A 21,498-nucleotide genomic window follows, 5' to 3' on the forward strand; every position below is an offset into this window, starting at 1 on the left:
GGACCGGTAGTAATACTGGCTCTAAGACCATTAGACAGTAGTCTATTCATCATTACGTCCAACAATAACAAGACACTAAGCAAATGAGAAATGCTGTATGGCATAAAGACGCATTATATAACACAAGCTCCAGGCAGGCACACAATTATCAAGATATATATTGAGTCTCAGGAACTGTGCTACAGTTATTAACCTCTGTGGTGCAAATGGTTAGCGCGTTCGGTTGTTAACAGAAAGGTTGGTGGTTCAAGCCCACCCAGGGAAGTATCCTTTTTGCCGGCATGAAACACTTTAATGAAACACAGATACGTACCTCTGCTCTCTCCTGCTTAAGACCCTTTATCTGAACATTTCAATCCTCTGCGTTCTCTCTGCACCTGCAGTCAATTTCATAATTAGGATAGAAAACAAAAGGCCTAGCCCTGTAATACAACTGTAGGCATATGAGGAGGGGAAAATAAGTCAAAAGGCCATCAGCATTTGTTGATCTGGCTTGAAGGCTGTAAGTGTAAGGACCTTGTGGCGCAACGGTAGCGCGTCTGACTCCAGATCAGAAGGTTGCGTGGTCAAATCACGTCGGGGTCACTGCTTACCATTTTATTCCCCACTGAGTTCATATATTTCCTTTCGAAAACAAAGTCAAAGGAACGCAGCATTGCATTGGCCGGGAATCGAACCCGGGCCTCCCGCGTGGCAGGCGAGAATTCTACCACTGAACCACCAATGCTTCACATGGAGAGTTCACAGGCATAGCTCTGTCCAAGACAGTGATCAGGTGCACACACTTAAATTGTACACATATGAACAAAGTGTGCGCAGCAGACATGACAACGCCAAAGTTTCACATGATGATGGCTTATATAAGACAAGCTCCAGGCAGGCACATACATATCAAGATATATATTGAGTCTAAGGAAAGATGCTGTAGTTACTCGTCTCTGTGGCGCAATCGGTTAGCGCGTTCGGCTGTTAACCGAAAGGTTGGTGGTTCAAGCCCACCCAGGGACGTATTATTTTGCCTGAATGAAACACTTGAATGGAAAACAGATACATACCTTTGCTCTCTCCTGCTGGACACCCTTTCCCTGAATATTTCAATTCTCTGCGTTCTCTCGGCACCTGCAGTCAATTTCATAATTAGGATAGAAAACAAAAGGTCAAGCTCTGTAATACAACTGTAGGCATATGAGGAGGGGAAAATAAGTCAAAAGGCCCACAGCATTTGTTGATCTGGCTCCGAAAGCTGTAAGTGTAAGGACCTCGTGGCGCAACGGTAGCGCGTCTGACTCCAGATCAGAAGGTTGCGTGTTCAAATCACGTCGGGGTCACTGCTTACCATTTTATTCCCCACTGAGGTCATATATTTCCTTTCGAAAACAAAGTCAAAAGAAAGCAGTCTTGCATTGGCTGGGAATCGAACCCGGGCCTCCCGCGTGGCAGGCGAGAATTCTACTACTGAACCACCAATGCTTCACATGGGTTGTTCACAGGCAGAGCTCTGCCCAAGACAGTGATCAGGTGCACACACTTAAATTGTACACATATGAACAAAGTGTGCGCAGCAGACATGATAACGCCAACGTTTCACATGAAGATGGCAAGAATCAGATGCAGGAGACTATAACTATGAATGTCTTTGCATTTGCTGAGGTCACTGGCTTGGGACTAGAGTTGTGTTTATCAGGGCATGATGGCAGGCTGCTCCCGACAAAAGTGGTTCACAGAATGCACCCGCCAGATGACCAGCACTATTGTGTTTCAGATTATCTCACTGAACTCTCCTCCTGGAAAATCCTTCCCACTGGCTTTCCCAGATTCTGTGTCCTCCCCTAAATGCTGGGGTGAAACGGGCAGAGTTCTGCGCCCTGCGTCCCTTTACGCGTCCCTAACGCGCTCCCAACGCGGCCTACAGCCCTGGTCGGGCTTAGATCACTGGAGCCTTTTGTGACCAAGAACTCCGGAAGCCTAGGGTCAGGCCTGTTGCACAGGCATATTGTGCCTTGCCAATCCGGGATTGTTGTGTTTCAGGGCCTAGCCATCAATACTCCTGGGATTTCTTTCCCTGAGAACCCTCTTGTCCCTGTCCTCCCACAAGCCCCTGCTTTTATGTAAAATAAAGTGTGCACCATGGGCCTTCCCCTATTTGCTCTCTCCCCAATCTCTTTCTCCAAAGCTGAGCTCTGAAGGTAAATGTATCTATCTGAGTGAGGGGCTAGGGAGGGCCTTTCCCAGCAGTCTTACAAGTCAAGAGTTCAGAGAAAGCACCTGCTATGGGAGGGAGACTTTGCTCACAGAGAAGTCAAGTCTAACATAACACATCTGATGGGCAAGGCACACGCCTTACTGGCTGGTAGCACACCTACAGAGGAGCAGGGAGCTATGCTAAGCAGGCAACAGAAAAGTCATGTATGTGTCTCATACACTGGGACCGGTAGTAATACTGGCTCTAAGACCATTAGACAGTAGTCTATTCATCATTACGTCCAACAATAACAAGACACTAAGCAAATGAGAAATGCTGTATGGCATAAAGATGCATTATATAACACAAGCTCCAGGCAGGCACACAATTATCAAGATATATATTGAGTCTCAGGAACTGAGCTACAGTTATTAACCTCTGTGGTGCAAATGGTTAGCGCGTTCGGTTGTTAACAGAAAGGTTGGTGGTTCAAGCCCACCCAGGGAAGTATCCTTTTTGCCGGCATGAAACACTTTAATGAAACACAGATACGTACCTCTGCTCTCTCCTGCTTAAGACCCTTTATCTGAACATTTCAATCCTCTGCGTTCTCTCTGCACCTGCAGTCAATTTCATAATTAGGATAGAAAACAAAAGGCCTAGCCCTGTAATACAACTGTAGGCATATGAGGAGGGGAAAATAAGTCAAAAGGCCATCAGCATTTGTTGATCTGGCTTGACGGCTGTAAGTGTAAGGACCTTGTGGCGCAACGGTAGCGCGTCTGACTCCAGATCAGAAGGTTGCGTGGTCAAATCACGTCGGGGTCACTGCTTACCATTTTATTCCCCACTGAGTTCATATATTTCCTTTCGAAAACAAAGTCAAAGGAACGCAGCCTTGCATTGGCCGGGAATCGAACCCGGGCCTCCCGCGTGGCAGGCGAGAATTCTACCACTGAACCACCAATGCTTCACATGGGGAGTTCACAGGCATAGCTCTGTCCAAGACAGTGATCAGGTGCACACACTTAAATTGTACACATATGAACAAAGTGTGCGCAGCAGACATGACAACGCCAAAGTTTCACATGATGATGGCTTATATAAGACAAGCTCCAGGCAGGCACATACATATCAAGATATATATTGAGTCTAAGGAAAGATGCTGTAGTCACTCGTCTCTGTGGCGCAATCGGTTAGCGCGTTTGGCTGTTAACCGAAAGGTTGGTGGTTCAAGCCCACCCAGGGACGTATTATTTTGCCTGAATGAAACACTTGAATGGAAAACAGATACATACCTTTGCTCTCTCCTGCTGGACACCCTTTCCCTGAATATTTCAATTCTCTGCGTTCTCTCGGCACCTGCAGTCAATTTCATAATTAGGATAGAAAACAAAAGGTCAAGCTCTGTAATACAACTGTAGGCATATGAGGAGGGGAAAATAAGTCAAAAGGCCCACAGCATTTGTTGATCTGGCTCCGAAAGCTGTAAGTGTAAGGACCTCGTGGCGCAACGGTAGCGCGTCTGACTCCAGATCAGAAGGTTGCGTGTCCAAATCACGTCGGGGTCACTGCTTACCATTTTATTCCCCACTGAGGTCATATATTTCCTTTCGAAAACAAAGTCAAAAGAAAGCAGTCTTGCATTGGCCGGGAATCGAACCCGGGCCTCCCGCGTGGCAGGCGAGACTTCTACCACTGAACCACCAATGCTTCACATAGGTTGTTCACAGGCAGAGCTCTGCCCAAGACAGTGATCAGGTGCACACACTTAAATTGTACACATATGAACAAAGTGTGCGCAGCAGACATGATAACGCCAACGTTTCACATGAAGATGGCAAGAATCAGATGCAGGAGACTATAACTATGAATGTCTTTGCATTTGCTGAGGTCACTGGCTTGGGACTAGAGTTGTGTTTATCAGGGCATGATGGCAGGCTGCTCCCGACAAAAGTGGTTCACAGAATGCACCCGCCAGATCACCAGCACTATTGTGTTTCAGATTATCTCACTGAACTCTCCTCCTGGAAAATCCTTCCCACTGGCTTTCCCAGATTCTGTGTCCTCCCCTAAATGCTGGGGTGAAACGGGCAGAGTTCTGCGCCCTGCGTCCCTTTACGCGTCCCTAACGCGCTCCCAACGCGGCCTACAGCCCTGGTCGGGCACAGCCCTGGTCGGGCTTAGATCACTGGAGCCTTTTGTGACCAAGAACTCCGGAAGCCTAGGGTCAGGCCTGTTGCACAGGCATATTGTGCCTTGCCAATCCGGGATTGTTGTGTTTCAGGGCCTAGCCATCAATACTCCTGGGATTTCTTTCCCTGAGAACCCTCTTGTCCCTGTCCTCCCACAAGCCCCTGCTTTTATGTAAAATAAAGTGTGCACCATGGGCCTTCCCCTATTTGCTCTCTCCCCAATCTCTTTCTCCAAAGCTGAGCTCTGAAGGTAAATGTATCTATCTGAGTGAGGGGCTAGGGAGGGCCTTTCCCAGCAGTCTTACAAGTCAAGAGTTCAGAGAAAGCACCTGCTATGGGAGGGAGACTTTGCTCACAGAGAAGTCAAGTCTAACATAACACATCTGATGGGCAAGGCACACGCCTTACTGGCTGGTAGCACACCTACAGAGGAGCAGGGAGCTATGCTAAGCAGGCAACAGAAAAGTCATGTATGTGTCTCATACACTGGGACCGGTAGTAATACTGGCTCTAAGACCATTAGACAGTAGTCTATTCATCATTACGTCCAACAATAACAAGACACTAAGCAAATGAGAAATGCTGTATGGCATAAAGACGCATTATATAACACAAGCTCCAGGCAGGCACACAATTATCAAGATATATATTGAGTCTCAGGAACTGAGCTACAGTTATTAACCTCTGTGGTGCAAATGGTTAGCGCGTTCGGTTGTTAACAGAAAGGTTGGTGGTTCAAGCCCACCCAGGGAAGTATCCTTTTTGCCGGCATGAAATACTTTAATGAAACACAGATACGTACCTCTGCTCTCTCCTGCTTAAGACCCTTTATCTGAACATTTCAATCCTCTGCGTTCTCTCTGCACCTGCAGTCAATTTCATAATTAGGATAGAAAACAAAAGGCCTAGCCCTGTAATACAACTGTAGGCATATGAGGAGGGGAAAATAAGTCAAAAGGCCATCAGCATTTGTTGATCTGGCTTGAAGGCTGTAAGTGTAAGGACCTTGTGGCGCAACGGTAGCGCGTCTGACTCCAGATCAGAAGGTTGCGTGGTCAAATCACGTCGGGGTCACTGCTTACCATTTTATTCCCCACTGAGTTCATATATTTCCTTTCGAAAACAAAGTCAAAGGAACGCAGCCTTGCATTGGCCGGGAATCAAACCCGGGCCTCCCGCGTGGCAGGCGAGAATTCTACCACTGAACCACCAATGCTTCACATGGGGAGTTCACAGGCATAGCTCTGTCCAAGACAGTGATCAGGTGCACACACTTAAATTGTACACATATGAACAAAGTGTGCGCAGCAGACATGACAACGCCAAAGTTTCACATGATGATGGCTTATATAAGACAAGCTCCAGGCAGGCACATACATATCAAGATATATATTGAGTCTAAGGAAAGATGCTGTAGTCACTCGTCTCTGTGGCGCAATCGGTTAGCGCGTTCGGCTGTTAACCGAAAGGTTGGTGGTTCAAGCCCACCCAGGGACGTATTATTTTGCCTGAATGAAACACTTGAATGGAAAACAGATACATACCTTTGCTCTCTCCTGCTGGACACCCTTTCCCTGAATATTTCAATTCTCTGCGTTCTCTCGGCACCTGCAGTCAATTTCATAATTAGGATAGAAAACAAAAGGTCAAGCTCTGTAATACAACTGTAGGCATATGAGGAGGGGAAAATAAGTCAAAAGGCCCACAGCATTTGTTGATCTGGCTCCGAAAGCTGTAAGTGTAAGGACCTCGTGGCGCAACGGTAGCGCGTCTGACTCCAGATCAGAAGGTTGCGTGTCCAAATCACGTCGGGGTCACTGCTTACCATTTTATTCCCCACTGAGGTCATATATTTCCTTTCAAAAACAAAGTCAAAAGAAAGCAGTCTTGCATTGGCCGGGAATCGAACCCGGGCCTCCCGCGTGGCAGGCGAGACTTCTACCACTGAACCACCAATGCTTCACATAGGTTGTTCACAGGCAGAGCTCTGCCCAAGACAGTGATCAGGTGCACACACTTAAATTGTACACATATGAACAAAGTGTGCGCAGTAGACATGATAACGCCAACGTTTCACATGAAGATGGCAAGAATCAGATGCAGGAGACTATAACTATGAATGTCTTTGCATTTGCTGAGGTCACTGGCTTGGGACTAGAGTTGTGTTTATCAGGGCATGATGGCAGGCTGCTCCCGACAAAAGTGGTTCACAGAATGCACCCGCCAGATCACCAGCACTATTGTGTTTCAGATTATCTCACTGAACTCTCCTCCTGGAAAATCCTTCCCACTGGCTTTCCCAGATTCTGTGTCCTCCCCTAAATGCTGGGGTGAAACGGGCAGAGTTCTGCGCCCTGCGTCCCTTTACGCGTCCCTAACGCGCTCCCAACGCGGCCTACAGCCCTGGTCGGGCACAGCCCTGGTCGGGCTTAGATCACTGGAGCCTTTTGTGACCAAGAACTCCGGAAGCCTAGGGTCAGGCCTGTTGCACAGGCATATTGTGCCTTGCCAATCCGGGATTGTTGTGTTTCAGGGCCTAGCCATCAATACTCCTGGGATTTCTTTCCCTGAGAACCCTCTTGTCCCTGTCCTCCCACAAGCCCCTGCTTTTATGTAAAATAAAGTGTGCACCATGGGCCTTCCCCTATTTGCTCTCTCCCCAATCTCTTTCTCCAAAGCTGAGCTCTGAAGGTAAATGTATCTATCTGAGTGAGGGGCTAGGGAGGGCCTTTCCCAGCAGTCTTACAAGTCAAGAGTTCAGAGAAAGCACCTGCTATGGGAGGGAGACTTTGCTCACAGAGAAGTCAAGTCTAACATAACACATCTGATGGGCAAGGCACACGCCTTACTGGCTGGTAGCACACCTACAGAGGAGCAGGGAGCTATGCTAAGCAGGCAACAGAAAAGTCATGTATGTGTCTCATACACTGGGACCGGTAGTAATACTGGCTCTAAGACCATTAGACAGTAGTCTATTCATCATTACGTCCAACAATAACAAGACACTAAGCAAATGAGAAATGCTGTATGGCATAAAGACGCATTATATAACACAAGCTCCAGGCAGGCACACAATTATCAAGATATATATTGAGTCTCAGGAACTGAGCTACAGTTATTAACCTCTGTGGTGCAAATGGTTAGCGCGTTCGGTTGTTAACAGAAAGGTTGGTGGTTCAAGCCCACCCAGGGAAGTATCCTTTTTGCCGGCATGAAACACTTTAATGAAACACAGATACGTACCTCTGCTCTCTCCTGCTTAAGACCCTTTATCTGAACATTTCAATCCTCTGCGTTCTCTCTGCACCTGCAGTCAATTTCATAATTAGGATAGAAAACAAAAGGCCTAGCCCTGTAATACAACTGTAGGCATATGAGGAGGGGAAAATAAGTCAAAAGGCCATCAGCATTTGTTGATCTGGCTTGAAGGCTGTAAGTGTAAGGACCTTGTGGCGCAACGGTAGCGCGTCTGACTCCAGATCAGAAGGTTGCGTGGTCAAATCACGTCGGGGTCACTGCTTACCATTTTATTCCCCACTGAGTTCATATATTTCCTTTCGAAAACAAAGTCAAAGGAACGCAGCCTTGCATTGGCCGGGAATCAAACCCGGGCCTCCCGCGTGGCAGGCGAGAATTCTACCACTGAACCACCAATGCTTCACATGGGGAGTTCACAGGCATAGCTCTGTCCAAGACAGTGATCAGGTGCACACACTTAAATTGTACACATATGAACAAAGTGTGCGCAGCAGACATGACAACGCCAAAGTTTCACATGATGATGGCTTATATAAGACAAGCTCCAGGCAGGCACATACATATCAAGATATATATTGAGTCTAAGGAAAGACGCTGTAGTCACTCGTCTCTGTGGCGCAATCGGTTAGCGCGTTCGGCTGTTAACCGAAAGGTTGGTGGTTCAAGCCCACCCAGGGACGTATTATTTTGCCTGAATGAAACACTTGAATGGAAAACAGATACATACCTTTGCTCTCTCCTGCTGGACACCCTTTCCCTGAATATTTCAATTCTCTGCGTTCTCTCGGCACCTGCAGTCAATTTCATAATTAGGATAGAAAACAAAAGGTCAAGCTCTGTAATACAACTGTAGGCATATGAGGAGGGGAAAATAAGTCAAAAGGCCCACAGCATTTGTTGATCTGGCTCCGAAAGCTGTAAGTGTAAGGACCTCGTGGCGCAACGGTAGCGCGTCTGACTCCAGATCAGAAGGTTGCGTGTCCAAATCACGTCGGGGTCACTGCTTACCATTTTATTCCCCACTGAGGTCATATATTTCCTTTCGAAAACAAAGTCAAAAGAAAGCAGTCTTGCATTGGCCGGGAATCAAACCCGGGCCTCCCGCGTGGCAGGCGAGAATTCTACCACTGAACCACCAATGCTTCACATGGGTTGTTCACAGGCAGAGCTCTGCCCAAGACAGTGATCAGGTGCACACACTTAAATTGTACACATATGAACAAAGTGTGCGCAGCAGACATGATAACGCCAACGTTTCACATGAAGATGGCAAGAATCAGATGCAGGAGACTATAACTATGAATGTCTTTGCATTTGCTGAGGTCACTGGCTTGGGACTAGAGTTGTGTTTATCAGGGCATGATGGCAGGCTGCTCCCGACAAAAGTGGTTCACAGAATGCACCCGCCAGATCACCAGCACTATTGTGTTTCAGATTATCTCACTGAACTCTCCTCCTGGAAAATCCTTCCCACTGGCTTTCCCAGATTCTGTGTCCTCCCCTAAATGCTGGGGTGAAACGGGCAGAGTTCTGCGCCCTGCGTCCCTTTACGCGTCCCTAACGCGCTCCCAACGCGGCCTACAGCCCTGGTCGGGCACAGCCCTGGTCGGGCTTAGATCACTGGAGCCTTTTGTGACCAAGAACTCCGGAAGCCTAGGGTCAGGCCTGTTGCACAGGCATATTGTGCCTTGCCAATCCGGGATTGTTGTGTTTCAGGGCCTAGCCATCAATACTCCTGGGATTTCTTTCCCTGAGAACCCTCTTGTCCCTGTCCTCCCACAAGCCCCTGCTTTTATGTAAAATAAAGTGTGCACCATGGGCCTTCCCCTATTTGCTCTCTCCCCAATCTCTTTCTCCAAAGCTGAGCTCTGAAGGTAAATGTATCTATCTGAGTGAGGGGCTAGGGAGGGCCTTTCCCAGCAGTCTTACAAGTCAAGAGTTCAGAGAAAGCACCTGCTATGGGAGGGAGACTTTGCTCACAGAGAAGTCAAGTCTAACATAACACATCTGATGGGCAAGGCACACGCCTTACTGGCTGGTAGCACACCTACAGAGGAGCAGGGAGCTATGCTAAGCAGGCAACAGAAAAGTCATGTATGTGTCTCATACACTGGGACCGGTAGTAATACTGGCTCTAAGACCATTAGACAGTAGTCTATTCATCATTACGTCCAACAATAACAAGACACTAAGCAAATGAGAAATGCTGTATGGCATAAAGACGCATTATATAACACAAGCTCCAGGCAGGCACACAATTATCAAGATATATATTGAGTCTCAGGAACTGTGCTACAGTTATTAACCTCTGTGGTGCAAATGGTTAGCGCGTTCGGTTGTTAACAGAAAGGTTGGTGGTTCAAGCCCACCCAGGGAAGTATCCTTTTTGCCGGCATGAAACACTTTAATGAAACACAGATACGTACCTCTGCTCTCTCCTGCTTAAGACCCTTTATCTGAACATTTCAATCCTCTGCGTTCTCTCTGCACCTGCAGTCAATTTCATAATTAGGATAGAAAACAAAAGGCCTAGCCCTGTAATACAACTGTAGGCATATGAGGAGGGGAAAATAAGTCAAAAGGCCATCAGCATTTGTTGATCTGGCTTGAAGGCTGTAAGTGTAAGGACCTTGTGGCGCAACGGTAGCGCGTCTGACTCCAGATCAGAAGGTTGCGTGGTCAAATCACGTCGGGGTCACTGCTTACCATTTTATTCCCCACTGAGTTCATATATTTCCTTTCGAAAACAAAGTCAAAGGAACGCAGCATTGCATTGGCCGGGAATCGAACCCGGGCCTCCCGCGTGGCAGGCGAGAATTCTACCACTGAACCACCAATGCTTCACATGGAGAGTTCACAGGCATAGCTCTGTCCAAGACAGTGATCAGGTGCACACACTTAAATTGTACACATATGAACAAAGTGTGCGCAGCAGACATGACAACGCCAAAGTTTCACATGATGATGGCTTATATAAGACAAGCTCCAGGCAGGCACATACATATCAAGATATATATTGAGTCTAAGGAAAGATGCTGTAGTTACTCGTCTCTGTGGCGCAATCGGTTAGCGCGTTCGGCTGTTAACCGAAAGGTTGGTGGTTCAAGCCCACCCAGGGACGTATTATTTTGCCTGAATGAAACACTTGAATGGAAAACAGATACATACCTTTGCTCTCTCCTGCTGGACACCCTTTCCCTGAATATTTCAATTCTCTGCGTTCTCTCGGCACCTGCAGTCAATTTCATAATTAGGATAGAAAACAAAAGGTCAAGCTCTGTAATACAACTGTAGGCATATGAGGAGGGGAAAATAAGTCAAAAGGCCCACAGCATTTGTTGATCTGGCTCCGAAAGCTGTAAGTGTAAGGACCTCGTGGCGCAACGGTAGCGCGTCTGACTCCAGATCAGAAGGTTGCGTGTTCAAATCACGTCGGGGTCACTGCTTACCATTTTATTCCCCACTGAGGTCATATATTTCCTTTCGAAAACAAAGTCAAAAGAAAGCAGTCTTGCATTGGCTGGGAATCGAACCCGGGCCTCCCGCGTGGCAGGCGAGAATTCTACCACTGAACCACCAATGCTTCACATGGGTTGTTCACAGGCAGAGCTCTGCCCAAGACAGTGATCAGGTGCACACACTTAAATTGTACACATATGAACAAAGTGTGCGCAGCAGACATGATAACGCCAACGTTTCACATGAAGATGGCAAGAATCAGATGCAGGAGACTATAACTATGAATGTCTTTGCATTTGCTGAGGTCACTGGCTTGGGACTAGAGTTGTGTTTATCAGGGCATGATGGCAGGCTGCTCCCGACAAAAGTGGTTCACAGAATGCACCCGCCAGATGACCAGCACTATTGTGTTTCAGATTATCTCACTGAACTCTCCTCCTGGAAAATCCTTCCCACTGGCTTTCCCAGATTCTGTGTCCTCCCCTAAATGCTGGGGTGAAACGGGCAGAGTTCTGCGCCCTGCGTCCCTTTACGCGTCCCTAACGCGCTCCCAACGCGGCCTACAGCCCTGGTCGGGCTTAGATCACTGGAGCCTTTTGTGACCAAGAACTCCGGAAGCCTAGGGTCAGGCCTGTTGCACAGGCATATTGTGCCTTGCCAATCCGGGATTGTTGTGTTTCAGGGCCTAGCCATCAATACTCCTGGGATTTCTTTCCCTGAGAACCCTCTTGTCCCTGTCCTCCCACAAGCCCCTGCTTTTATGTAAAATAAAGTGTGCACCATGGGCCTTCCCCTATTTGCTCTCTCCCCAATCTCTTTCTCCAAAGCTGAGCTCTGAAGGTAAATGTATCTATCTGAGTGAGGGGCTAGGGAGGGCCTTTCCCAGCAGTCTTACAAGTCAAGAGTTCAGAGAAAGCACCTGCTATGGGAGGGAGACTTTGCTCACAGAGAAGTCAAGTCTAACATAACACATCTGATGGGCAAGGCACACGCCTTACTGGCTGGTAGCACACCTACAGAGGAGCAGGGAGCTATGCTAAGCAGGCAACAGAAAAGTCATGTATGTGTCTCATACACTGGGACCGGTAGTAATACTGGCTCTAAGACCATTAGACAGTAGTCTATTCATCATTACGTCCAACAATAACAAGACACTAAGCAAATGAGAAATGCTGTATGGCATAAAGATGCATTATATAACACAAGCTCCAGGCAGGCACACAATTATCAAGATATATATTGAGTCTCAGGAACTGAGCTACAGTTATTAACCTCTGTGGTGCAAATGGTTAGCGCGTTCGGTTGTTAACAGAAAGGTTGGTGGTTCAAGCCCACCCAGGGAAGTATCCTTTTTGCCGGCATGAAACACTTTAATGAAACACAGATACGTACCTCTGCTCTCTCCTGCTTAAGACCCTTTATCTGAACATTTCAATCCTCTGCGTTCTCTCTGCACCTGCAGTCAATTTCATAATTAGGATAGAAAACAAAAGGCCTAGCCCTGTAATACAACTGTAGGCATATGAGGAGGGGAAAATAAGTCAAAAGGCCATCAGCATTTGTTGATCTGGCTTGACGGCTGTAAGTGTAAGGACCTTGTGGCGCAACGGTAGCGCGTCTGACTCCAGATCAGAAGGTTGCGTGGTCAAATCACGTCGGGGTCACTGCTTACCATTTTATTCCCCACTGAGTTCATATATTTCCTTTCGAAAACAAAGTCAAAGGAACGCAGCCTTGCATTGGCCGGGAATCGAACCCGGGCCTCCCGCGTGGCAGGCGAGAATTCTACCACTGAACCACCAATGCTTCACATGGGGAGTTCACAGGCATAGCTCTGTCCAAGACAGTGATCAGGTGCACACACTTAAATTGTACACATATGAACAAAGTGTGCGCAGCAGACATGACAACGCCAAAGTTTCACATGATGATGGCTTATATAAGACAAGCTCCAGGCAGGCACATACATATCAAGATATATATTGAGTCTAAGGAAAGATGCTGTAGTCACTCGTCTCTGTGGCGCAATCGGTTAGCGCGTTTGGCTGTTAACCGAAAGGTTGGTGGTTCAAGCCCACCCAGGGACGTATTATTTTGCCTGAATGAAACACTTGAATGGAAAACAGATACATACCTTTGCTCTCTCCTGCTGGACACCCTTTCCCTGAATATTTCAATTCTCTGCGTTCTCTCGGCACCTGCAGTCAATTTCATAATTAGGATAGAAAACAAAAGGTCAAGCTCTGTAATACAACTGTAGGCATATGAGGAGGGGAAAATAAGTCAAAAGGCCCACAGCATTTGTTGATCTGGCTCCGAAAGCTGTAAGTGTAAGGACCTCGTGGCGCAACGGTAGCGCGTCTGACTCCAGATCAGAAGGTTGCGTGTCCAAATCACGTCGGGGTCACTGCTTACCATTTTATTCCCCACTGAGGTCATATATTTCCTTTCGAAAACAAAGTCAAAAGAAAGCAGTCTTGCATTGGCCGGGAATCGAACCCGGGCCTCCCGCGTGGCAGGCGAGACTTCTACCACTGAACCACCAATGCTTCACATAGGTTGTTCACAGGCAGAGCTCTGCCCAAGACAGTGATCAGGTGCACACACTTAAATTGTACACATATGAACAAAGTGTGCGCAGCAGACATGATAACGCCAACGTTTCACATGAAGATGGCAAGAATCAGATGCAGGAGACTATAACTATGAATGTCTTTGCATTTGCTGAGGTCACTGGCTTGGGACTAGAGTTGTGTTTATCAGGGCATGATGGCAGGCTGCTCCCGACAAAAGTGGTTCACAGAATGCACCCGCCAGATCACCAGCACTATTGTGTTTCAGATTATCTCACTGAACTCTCCTCCTGGAAAATCCTTCCCACTGGCTTTCCCAGATTCTGTGTCCTCCCCTAAATGCTGGGGTGAAACGGGCAGAGTTCTGCGCCCTGCGTCCCTTTACGCGTCCCTAACGCGCTCCCAACGCGGCCTACAGCCCTGGTCGGGCACAGCCCTGGTCGGGCTTAGATCACTGGAGCCTTTTGTGACCAAGAACTCCGGAAGCCTAGGGTCAGGCCTGTTGCACAGGCATATTGTGCCTTGCCAATCCGGGATTGTTGTGTTTCAGGGCCTAGCCATCAATACTCCTGGGATTTCTTTCCCTGAGAACCCTCTTGTCCCTGTCCTCCCACAAGCCCCTGCTTTTATGTAAAATAAAGTGTGCACCATGGGCCTTCCCCTATTTGCTCTCTCCCCAATCTCTTTCTCCAAAGCTGAGCTCTGAAGGTAAATGTATCTATCTGAGTGAGGGGCTAGGGAGGGCCTTTCCCAGCAGTCTTACAAGTCAAGAGTTCAGAGAAAGCACCTGCTATGGGAGGGAGACTTTGCTCACAGAGAAGTCAAGTCTAACATAACACATCTGATGGGCAAGGCACACGCCTTACTGGCTGGTAGCACACCTACAGAGGAGCAGGGAGCTATGCTAAGCAGGCAACAGAAAAGTCATGTATGTGTCTCATACACTGGGACCGGTAGTAATACTGGCTCTAAGACCATTAGACAGTAGTCTATTCATCATTACGTCCAACAATAACAAGACACTAAGCAAATGAGAAATGCTGTATGGCATAAAGACGCATTATATAACACAAGCTCCAGGCAGGCACACAATTATCAAGATATATATTGAGTCTCAGGAACTGTGCTACAGTTATTAACCTCTGTGGTGCAAATGGTTAGCGCGTTCGGTTGTTAACAGAAAGGTTGGTGGTTCAAGCCCACCCAGGGAAGTATCCTTTTTGCCGGCATGAAACACTTTAATGAAACACAGATACGTACCTCTGCTCTCTCCTGCTTAAGACCCTTTATCTGAACATTTCAATCCTCTGCGTTCTCTCTGCACCTGCAGTCAATTTCATAATTAGGATAGAAAACAAAAGGCCTAGCCCTGTAATACAACTGTAGGCATATGAGGAGGGGAAAATAAGTCAAAAGGCCATCAGCATTTGTTGATCTGGCTTGAAGGCTGTAAGTGTAAGGACCTTGTGGCGCAACGGTAGCGCGTCTGACTCCAGATCAGAAGGTTGCGTGGTCAAATCACGTCGGGGTCACTGCTTACCATTTTATTCCCCACTGAGTTCATATATTTCCTTTCGAAAACAAAGTCAAAGGAACGCAGCATTGCATTGGCCGGGAATCGAACCCGGGCCTCCCGCGTGGCAGGCGAGAATTCTACCACTGAACCACCAATGCTTCACATGGAGAGTTCACAGGCATAGCTCTGTCCAAGACAGTGATCAGGTGCACACACTTAAATTGTACACATATGAACAAAGTGTGCGCAGCAGACATGACAACGCCAAAGTTTCACATGATGATGGCTTATATAAGACAAGCTCCAGGCAGGCACATACATATCAAGATATATATTGAGTCTAAGGAAAGATGCTGTAGTTACTCGTCTCTGTGGCGCAATCGGTTAGCGCGTTCGGCTGTTAACCGAAAGGTTGGTGGTTCAAGCCCACCCAGGGACGTATTATTTTGCCTGAATGAAACACTTGAATGGAAAACAGATACATACCTTTGCTCTCTCCTGCTGGACACCCTTTCCCTGAATATTTCAATTCTCTGCGTTCTCTCGGCACCTGCAGTCAATTTCATAATTAGGATAGAAAACAAAAGGTCAAGCTCTGTAATACAACTGTAGGCATATGAGGAGGGGAAAATAAGTCAAAAGGCCCACAGCATTTGTTGATCTGGCTCCGAAAGCTGTAAGTGTAAGGACCTCGTGGCGCAACGGTAGCGCGTCTGACTCCAGATCAGAAGGTTGCGTGTTCAAATCACGTCGGGGTCACTGCTTACCATTTTATTCCCCACTGAGGTCATATATTTCCTTTCGAAAACAAAGTCAAAAGAAAGCAGTCTTGCATTGGCTGGGAATCGAACCCGGGCCTCCCGCGTGGCAGGCGAGAATTCTACTACTGAACCACCAATGCTTCACATGGGTTGTTCACAGGCAGAGCTCTGCCCAAGACAGTGATCAGGTGCACACACTTAAATTGTACACATATGAACAAAGTGTGCGCAGCAGACATGATAACGCCAACGTTTCACATGAAGATGGCAAGAATCAGATGCAGGAGACTATAACTATGAATGTCTTTGCATTTGCTGAGGTCACTGGCTTGGGACTAGAGTTGTGTTTATCAGGGCATGATGGCAGGCTGCTCCCGACAAAAGTGGTTCACAGAATGCACCCGCCAGATGACCAGCACTATTGTGTTTCAGATTATCTCACTGAACTCTCCTCCTGGAAAATCCTTCCCACTGGCTTTCCCAGATTCTGTGTCCTCCCCTAAATGCTGGGGTGAAACGGGCAGAGTTCTGCGCCCTGCGTCCCTTTACGCGTCCCTAACGCGCTCCCAACGCGGCCTACAGCCCTGGTCGGGCTTAGATCACTGGAGCCTTTTGTGACCAAGAACTCCGGAAGCCTAGGGTCAGGCCTGTTGCACAGGCATATTGTGCCTTGCCAATCCGGGATTGTTGTGTTTCAGGGCCTAGCCATCAATACTCCTGGGATTTCTTTCCCTGAGAACCCTCTTGTCCCTGTCCTCCCACAAGCCCCTGCTTTTATGTAAAATAAAGTGTGCACCATGGGCCTTCCCCTATTTGCTCTCTCCCCAATCTCTTTCTCCAAAGCTGAGCTCTGAAGGTAAATGTATCTATCTGAGTGAGGGGCTAGGGAGGGCCTTTCCCAGCAGTCTTACAAGTCAAGAGTTCAGAGAAAGCACCTGCTATGGGAGGGAGACTTTGCTCACAGAGAAGTCAAGTCTAACATAACACATCTGATGGGCAAGGCACACGCCTTACTGGCTGGTAGCACACCTACAGAGGAGCAGGGAGCTATGCTAAGCAGGCAACAGAAAAGTCATGTATGTGTCTCATACACTGGGACCGGTAGTAATACTGGCTCTAAGACCATTAGACAGTAGTCTATTCATCATTACGTCCAACAATAACAAGACACTAAGCAAATGAGAAATGCTGTATGGCATAAAGATGCATTATATAACACAAGCTCCAGGCAGGCACACAATTATCAAGATATATATTGAGTCTCAGGAACTGAGCTACAGTTATTAACCTCTGTGGTGCAAATGGTTAGCGCGTTCGGTTGTTAACAGAAAGGTTGGTGGTTCAAGCCCACCCAGGGAAGTATCCTTTTTGCCGGCATGAAACACTTTAATGAAACACAGATACGTACCTCTGCTCTCTCCTGCTTAAGACCCTTTATCTGAACATTTCAATCCTCTGCGTTCTCTCTGCACCTGCAGTCAATTTCATAATTAGGATAGAAAACAAAAGGCCTAGCCCTGTAATACAACTGTAGGCATATGAGGAGGGGAAAATAAGTCAAAAGGCCATCAGCATTTGTTGATCTGGCTTGACGGCTGTAAGTGTAAGGACCTTGTGGCGCAACGGTAGCGCGTCTGACTCCAGATCAGAAGGTTGCGTGGTCAAATCACGTCGGGGTCACTGCTTACCATTTTATTCCCCACTGAGTTCATATATTTCCTTTCGAAAACAAAGTCAAAGGAACGCAGCCTTGCATTGGCCGGGAATCGAACCCGGGCCTCCCGCATGGCAGGCGAGAATTCTACCACTGAACCACCAATGCTTCACATGGGGAGTTCACAGGCATAGCTCTGTCCAAGACAGTGATCAGGTGCACACACTTAAATTGTACACATATGAACAAAGTGTGCGCAGCAGACATGACAACGCCAAAGTTTCACATGATGATGGCTTATATAAGACAAGCTCCAGGCAGGCACATACATATCAAGATATATATTGAGTCTAAGGAAAGATGCTGTAGTCACTCGTCTCTGTGGCGCAATCGGTTAGCGCGTTTGGCTGTTAACCGAAAGGTTGGTGGTTCAAGCCCACCCAGGGACGTATTATTTTGCCTGAATGAAACACTTGAATGGAAAACAGATACATACCTTTGCTCTCTCCTGCTGGACACCCTTTCCCTGAATATTTCAATTCTCTGCGTTCTCTCGGCACCTGCAGTCAATTTCATAATTAGGATAGAAAACAAAAGGTCAAGCTCTGTAATACAACTGTAGGCATATGAGGAGGGGAAAATAAGTCAAAAGGCCCACAGCATTTGTTGATCTGGCTCCGAAAGCTGTAAGTGTAAGGACCTCGTGGCGCAACGGTAGCGCGTCTGACTCCAGATCAGAAGGTTGCGTGTCCAAATCACGTCGGGGTCACTGCTTACCATTTTATTCCCCACTGAGGTCATATATTTCCTTTCGAAAACAAAGTCAAAAGAAAGCAGTCTTGCATTGGCCGGGAATCGAACCCGGGCCTCCCGCGTGGCAGGCGAGACTTCTACCACTGAACCACCAATGCTTCACATAGGTTGTTCACAGGCAGAGCTCTGCCCAAGACAGTGATCAGGTGCACACACTTAAATTGTACACATATGAACAAAGTGTGCGCAGCAGACATGATAACGCCAACGTTTCACATGAAGATGGCAAGAATCAGATGCAGGAGACTATAACTATGAATGTCTTTGCATTTGCTGAGGTCACTGGCTTGGGACTAGAGTTGTGTTTATCAGGGCATGATGGCAGGCTGCTCCCGACAAAAGTGGTTCACAGAATGCACCCGCCAGATCACCAGCACTATTGTGTTTCAGATTATCTCACTGAACTCTCCTCCTGGAAAATCCTTCCCACTGGCTTTCCCAGATTCTGTGTCCTCCCCTAAATGCTGGGGTGAAACGGGCAGAGTTCTGCGCCCTGCGTCCCTTTACGCGTCCCTAACGCGCTCCCAACGCGGCCTACAGCCCTGGTCGGGCACAGCCCTGGTCGGGCTTAGATCACTGGAGCCTTTTGTGACCAAGAACTCCGGAAGCCTAGGGTCAGGCCTGTTGCACAGGCATATTGTGCCTTGCCAATCCGGGATTGTTGTGTTTCAGGGCCTAGCCATCAATACTCCTGGGATTTCTTTCCCTGAGAACCCTCTTGTCCCTGTCCTCCCACAAGCCCCTGCTTTTATGTAAAATAAAGTGTGCACCATGGGCCTTCCCCTATTTGCTCTCTCCCCAATCTCTTTCTCCAAAGCTGAGCTCTGAAGGTAAATGTATCTATCTGAGTGAGGGGCTAGGGAGGGCCTTTCCCAGCAGTCTTACAAGTCAAGAGTTCAGAGAAAGCACCTGCTATGGGAGGGAGACTTTGCTCACAGAGAAGTCAAGTCTAACATAACACATCTGATGGGCAAGGCACACGCCTTACTGGCTGGTAGCACACCTACAGAGGAGCAGGGAGCTATGCTAAGCAGGCAACAGAAAAGTCATGTATGTGTCTCATACACTGGGACCGGTAGTAATACTGGCTCTAAGACCATTAGACAGTAGTCTATTCATCATTACGTCCAACAATAACAAGACACTAAGCAAATGAGAAATGCTGTATGGCATAAAGACGCATTATATAACACAAGCTCCAGGCAGGCACACAATTATCAAGATATATATTGAGTCTCAGGAACTGTGCTACAGTTATTAACCTCTGTGGTGCAAATGGTTAGCGCGTTCGGTTGTTAACAGAAAGGTTGGTGGTTCAAGCCCACCCAGGGAAGTATCCTTTTTGCCGGCATGAAACACTTTAATGAAACACAGATACGTACCTCTGCTCTCTCCTGCTTAAGACCCTTTATCTGAACATTTCAATCCTCTGCGTTCTCTCTGCACCTGCAGTCAATTTCATAATTAGGATAGAAAACAAAAGGCCTAGCCCTGTAATACAACTGTAGGCATATGAGGAGGGGAAAATAAGTCAAAAGGCCATCAGCATTTGTTGATCTGGCTTGAAGGCTGTAAGTGTAAGGACCTTGTGGCGCAACGGTAGCGCGTCTGACTCCAGATCAGAAGGTTGCGTGGTCAAATCACGTCGGGGTCACTGCTTACCATTTTATTCCCCACTGAGTTCATATATTTCCTTTCGAAAACAAAGTCAAAGGAACGCAGCATTGCATTGGCCGGGAATCGAACCCGGGCCTCCCGCGTGGCAGGCGAGAATTCTACCACTGAACCACCAATGCTTCACATGGAGAGTTCACAGGCATAGCTCTGTCCAAGACAGTGATCAGGTGCACACACTTAAATTGTACACATATGAACAAAGTGTGCGCAGCAGACATGACAACGCCAAAGTTTCACATGATGATGGCTTATATAAGACAAGCTCCAGGCAGGCACATACATATCAAGATATATATTGAGTCTAAGGAAAGATGCTGTAGTTACTCGTCTCTGTGGCGCAATCGGTTAGCGCGTTCGGCTGTTAACCGAAAGGTTGGTGGTTCAAGCCCACCCAGGGACGTATTATTTTGCCTGAATGAAACACTTGAATGGAAAACAGATACATACCTTTGCTCTCTCCTGCTGGACACCCTTTCCCTGAATATTTCAATTCTCTGCGTTCTCTCGGCACCTGCAGTCAATTTCATAATTAGGATAGAAAACAAAAGGTCAAGCTCTGTAATACAACTGTAGGCATATGAGGAGGGGAAAATAAGTCAAAAGGCCCACAGCATTTGTTGATCTGGCTCCGAAAGCTGTAAGTGTAAGGACCTCGTGGCGCAACGGTAGCGCGTCTGACTCCAGATCAGAAGGTTGCGTGTTCAAATCACGTCGGGGTCACTGCTTACCATTTTATTCCCCACTGAGGTCATATATTTCCTTTCGAAAACAAAGTCAAAAGAAAGCAGTCTTGCATTGGCTGGGAATCGAACCCGGGCCTCCCGCGTGGCAGGCGAGAATTCTACCACTGAACCACCAATGCTTCACATGGGTTGTTCACAGGCAGAGCTCTGCCCAAGACAGTGATCAGGTGCACACACTTAAATTGTACACATATGAACAAAGTGTGCGCAGCAGACATGATAACGCCAACGTTTCACATGAAGATGGCAAGAATCAGATGCAGGAGACTATAACTATGAATGTCTTTGCATTTGCTGAGGTCACTGGCTTGGGACTAGAGTTGTGTTTATCAGGGCATGATGGCAGGCTGCTCCCGACAAAAGTGGTTCACAGAATGCACCCGCCAGATGACCAGCACTATTGTGTTTCAGATTATCTCACTGAACTCTCCTCCTGGAAAATCCTTCCCACTGGCTTTCCCAGATTCTGTGTCCTCCCCTAAATGCTGGGGTGAAACGGGCAGAGTTCTGCGCCCTGCGTCCCTTTACGCGTCCCTAACGCGCTCCCAACGCGGCCTACAGCCCTGGTCGGGCTTAGATCACTGGAGCCTTTTGTGACCAAGAACTCCGGAAGCCTAGGGTCAGGCCTGTTGCACAGGCATATTGTGCCTTGCCAATCCGGGATTGT

The 21,498-nt window shown here is 47.6% G+C and overlaps 28 non-coding genes across 28 annotated transcripts; 18 read left to right on the forward strand and 10 right to left on the reverse strand.

Moving 5' to 3' along the window:
- Positions 1 to 656: 656 nt before the first annotated feature.
- Positions 657 to 727, reverse strand: TRNAG-GCC (transfer RNA glycine (anticodon GCC)). The gene has a single exon. It is a non-coding gene; the product is annotated as a tRNA-Gly (tRNA).
- A 207-nt stretch (positions 728 to 934) lies between these two features.
- Positions 935 to 1,008, forward strand: TRNAN-GUU (transfer RNA asparagine (anticodon GUU)). Its single transcript has one exon. It is a non-coding gene; the product is annotated as a tRNA-Asn (tRNA).
- A 248-nt stretch (positions 1,009 to 1,256) lies between these two features.
- TRNAW-CCA (transfer RNA tryptophan (anticodon CCA)) lies at positions 1,257 to 1,328 on the forward strand. Its single transcript has one exon. It is a non-coding gene; the product is annotated as a tRNA-Trp (tRNA).
- Positions 1,329 to 3,081: 1,753 nt separating this feature from the next.
- Positions 3,082 to 3,152, reverse strand: TRNAG-GCC (transfer RNA glycine (anticodon GCC)). The gene has a single exon. It is a non-coding gene; the product is annotated as a tRNA-Gly (tRNA).
- A 207-nt stretch (positions 3,153 to 3,359) lies between these two features.
- On the forward strand, positions 3,360 to 3,433 carry TRNAN-GUU (transfer RNA asparagine (anticodon GUU)). The gene has a single exon. It is a non-coding gene; the product is annotated as a tRNA-Asn (tRNA).
- A 248-nt stretch (positions 3,434 to 3,681) lies between these two features.
- TRNAW-CCA (transfer RNA tryptophan (anticodon CCA)) lies at positions 3,682 to 3,753 on the forward strand. The gene has a single exon. It is a non-coding gene; the product is annotated as a tRNA-Trp (tRNA).
- A 1,769-nt stretch (positions 3,754 to 5,522) lies between these two features.
- TRNAG-GCC (transfer RNA glycine (anticodon GCC)) lies at positions 5,523 to 5,593 on the reverse strand. The gene has a single exon. It is a non-coding gene; the product is annotated as a tRNA-Gly (tRNA).
- A 207-nt stretch (positions 5,594 to 5,800) lies between these two features.
- On the forward strand, positions 5,801 to 5,874 carry TRNAN-GUU (transfer RNA asparagine (anticodon GUU)). The gene has a single exon. It is a non-coding gene; the product is annotated as a tRNA-Asn (tRNA).
- Positions 5,875 to 6,122: 248 nt separating this feature from the next.
- Positions 6,123 to 6,194, forward strand: TRNAW-CCA (transfer RNA tryptophan (anticodon CCA)). Its single transcript has one exon. It is a non-coding gene; the product is annotated as a tRNA-Trp (tRNA).
- A 1,769-nt stretch (positions 6,195 to 7,963) lies between these two features.
- TRNAG-GCC (transfer RNA glycine (anticodon GCC)) lies at positions 7,964 to 8,034 on the reverse strand. The gene has a single exon. It is a non-coding gene; the product is annotated as a tRNA-Gly (tRNA).
- Positions 8,035 to 8,241: 207 nt separating this feature from the next.
- TRNAN-GUU (transfer RNA asparagine (anticodon GUU)) lies at positions 8,242 to 8,315 on the forward strand. Its single transcript has one exon. It is a non-coding gene; the product is annotated as a tRNA-Asn (tRNA).
- A 248-nt stretch (positions 8,316 to 8,563) lies between these two features.
- On the forward strand, positions 8,564 to 8,635 carry TRNAW-CCA (transfer RNA tryptophan (anticodon CCA)). Its single transcript has one exon. It is a non-coding gene; the product is annotated as a tRNA-Trp (tRNA).
- Positions 8,636 to 8,706: 71 nt separating this feature from the next.
- Positions 8,707 to 8,777, reverse strand: TRNAG-GCC (transfer RNA glycine (anticodon GCC)). Its single transcript has one exon. It is a non-coding gene; the product is annotated as a tRNA-Gly (tRNA).
- A 1,627-nt stretch (positions 8,778 to 10,404) lies between these two features.
- On the reverse strand, positions 10,405 to 10,475 carry TRNAG-GCC (transfer RNA glycine (anticodon GCC)). The gene has a single exon. It is a non-coding gene; the product is annotated as a tRNA-Gly (tRNA).
- Positions 10,476 to 10,682: 207 nt separating this feature from the next.
- TRNAN-GUU (transfer RNA asparagine (anticodon GUU)) lies at positions 10,683 to 10,756 on the forward strand. Its single transcript has one exon. It is a non-coding gene; the product is annotated as a tRNA-Asn (tRNA).
- A 248-nt stretch (positions 10,757 to 11,004) lies between these two features.
- TRNAW-CCA (transfer RNA tryptophan (anticodon CCA)) lies at positions 11,005 to 11,076 on the forward strand. The gene has a single exon. It is a non-coding gene; the product is annotated as a tRNA-Trp (tRNA).
- A 1,753-nt stretch (positions 11,077 to 12,829) lies between these two features.
- TRNAG-GCC (transfer RNA glycine (anticodon GCC)) lies at positions 12,830 to 12,900 on the reverse strand. The gene has a single exon. It is a non-coding gene; the product is annotated as a tRNA-Gly (tRNA).
- A 207-nt stretch (positions 12,901 to 13,107) lies between these two features.
- Positions 13,108 to 13,181, forward strand: TRNAN-GUU (transfer RNA asparagine (anticodon GUU)). The gene has a single exon. It is a non-coding gene; the product is annotated as a tRNA-Asn (tRNA).
- A 248-nt stretch (positions 13,182 to 13,429) lies between these two features.
- Positions 13,430 to 13,501, forward strand: TRNAW-CCA (transfer RNA tryptophan (anticodon CCA)). The gene has a single exon. It is a non-coding gene; the product is annotated as a tRNA-Trp (tRNA).
- Positions 13,502 to 15,270: 1,769 nt separating this feature from the next.
- On the reverse strand, positions 15,271 to 15,341 carry TRNAG-GCC (transfer RNA glycine (anticodon GCC)). Its single transcript has one exon. It is a non-coding gene; the product is annotated as a tRNA-Gly (tRNA).
- A 207-nt stretch (positions 15,342 to 15,548) lies between these two features.
- On the forward strand, positions 15,549 to 15,622 carry TRNAN-GUU (transfer RNA asparagine (anticodon GUU)). Its single transcript has one exon. It is a non-coding gene; the product is annotated as a tRNA-Asn (tRNA).
- A 248-nt stretch (positions 15,623 to 15,870) lies between these two features.
- On the forward strand, positions 15,871 to 15,942 carry TRNAW-CCA (transfer RNA tryptophan (anticodon CCA)). The gene has a single exon. It is a non-coding gene; the product is annotated as a tRNA-Trp (tRNA).
- A 1,753-nt stretch (positions 15,943 to 17,695) lies between these two features.
- On the reverse strand, positions 17,696 to 17,766 carry TRNAG-GCC (transfer RNA glycine (anticodon GCC)). The gene has a single exon. It is a non-coding gene; the product is annotated as a tRNA-Gly (tRNA).
- A 207-nt stretch (positions 17,767 to 17,973) lies between these two features.
- On the forward strand, positions 17,974 to 18,047 carry TRNAN-GUU (transfer RNA asparagine (anticodon GUU)). The gene has a single exon. It is a non-coding gene; the product is annotated as a tRNA-Asn (tRNA).
- Positions 18,048 to 18,295: 248 nt separating this feature from the next.
- TRNAW-CCA (transfer RNA tryptophan (anticodon CCA)) lies at positions 18,296 to 18,367 on the forward strand. Its single transcript has one exon. It is a non-coding gene; the product is annotated as a tRNA-Trp (tRNA).
- A 1,769-nt stretch (positions 18,368 to 20,136) lies between these two features.
- On the reverse strand, positions 20,137 to 20,207 carry TRNAG-GCC (transfer RNA glycine (anticodon GCC)). The gene has a single exon. It is a non-coding gene; the product is annotated as a tRNA-Gly (tRNA).
- A 207-nt stretch (positions 20,208 to 20,414) lies between these two features.
- On the forward strand, positions 20,415 to 20,488 carry TRNAN-GUU (transfer RNA asparagine (anticodon GUU)). Its single transcript has one exon. It is a non-coding gene; the product is annotated as a tRNA-Asn (tRNA).
- Positions 20,489 to 20,736: 248 nt separating this feature from the next.
- Positions 20,737 to 20,808, forward strand: TRNAW-CCA (transfer RNA tryptophan (anticodon CCA)). The gene has a single exon. It is a non-coding gene; the product is annotated as a tRNA-Trp (tRNA).
- The last annotated feature ends 690 nt before the right edge of the window (positions 20,809 to 21,498 follow it).

This window comes from Lissotriton helveticus, chromosome 1_2 (genome assembly GCF_964261635.1).
Source record: "Lissotriton helveticus chromosome 1_2, aLisHel1.1, whole genome shotgun sequence".
NCBI classification, from domain to species: domain Eukaryota; kingdom Metazoa; phylum Chordata; class Amphibia; order Caudata; family Salamandridae; genus Lissotriton; species Lissotriton helveticus.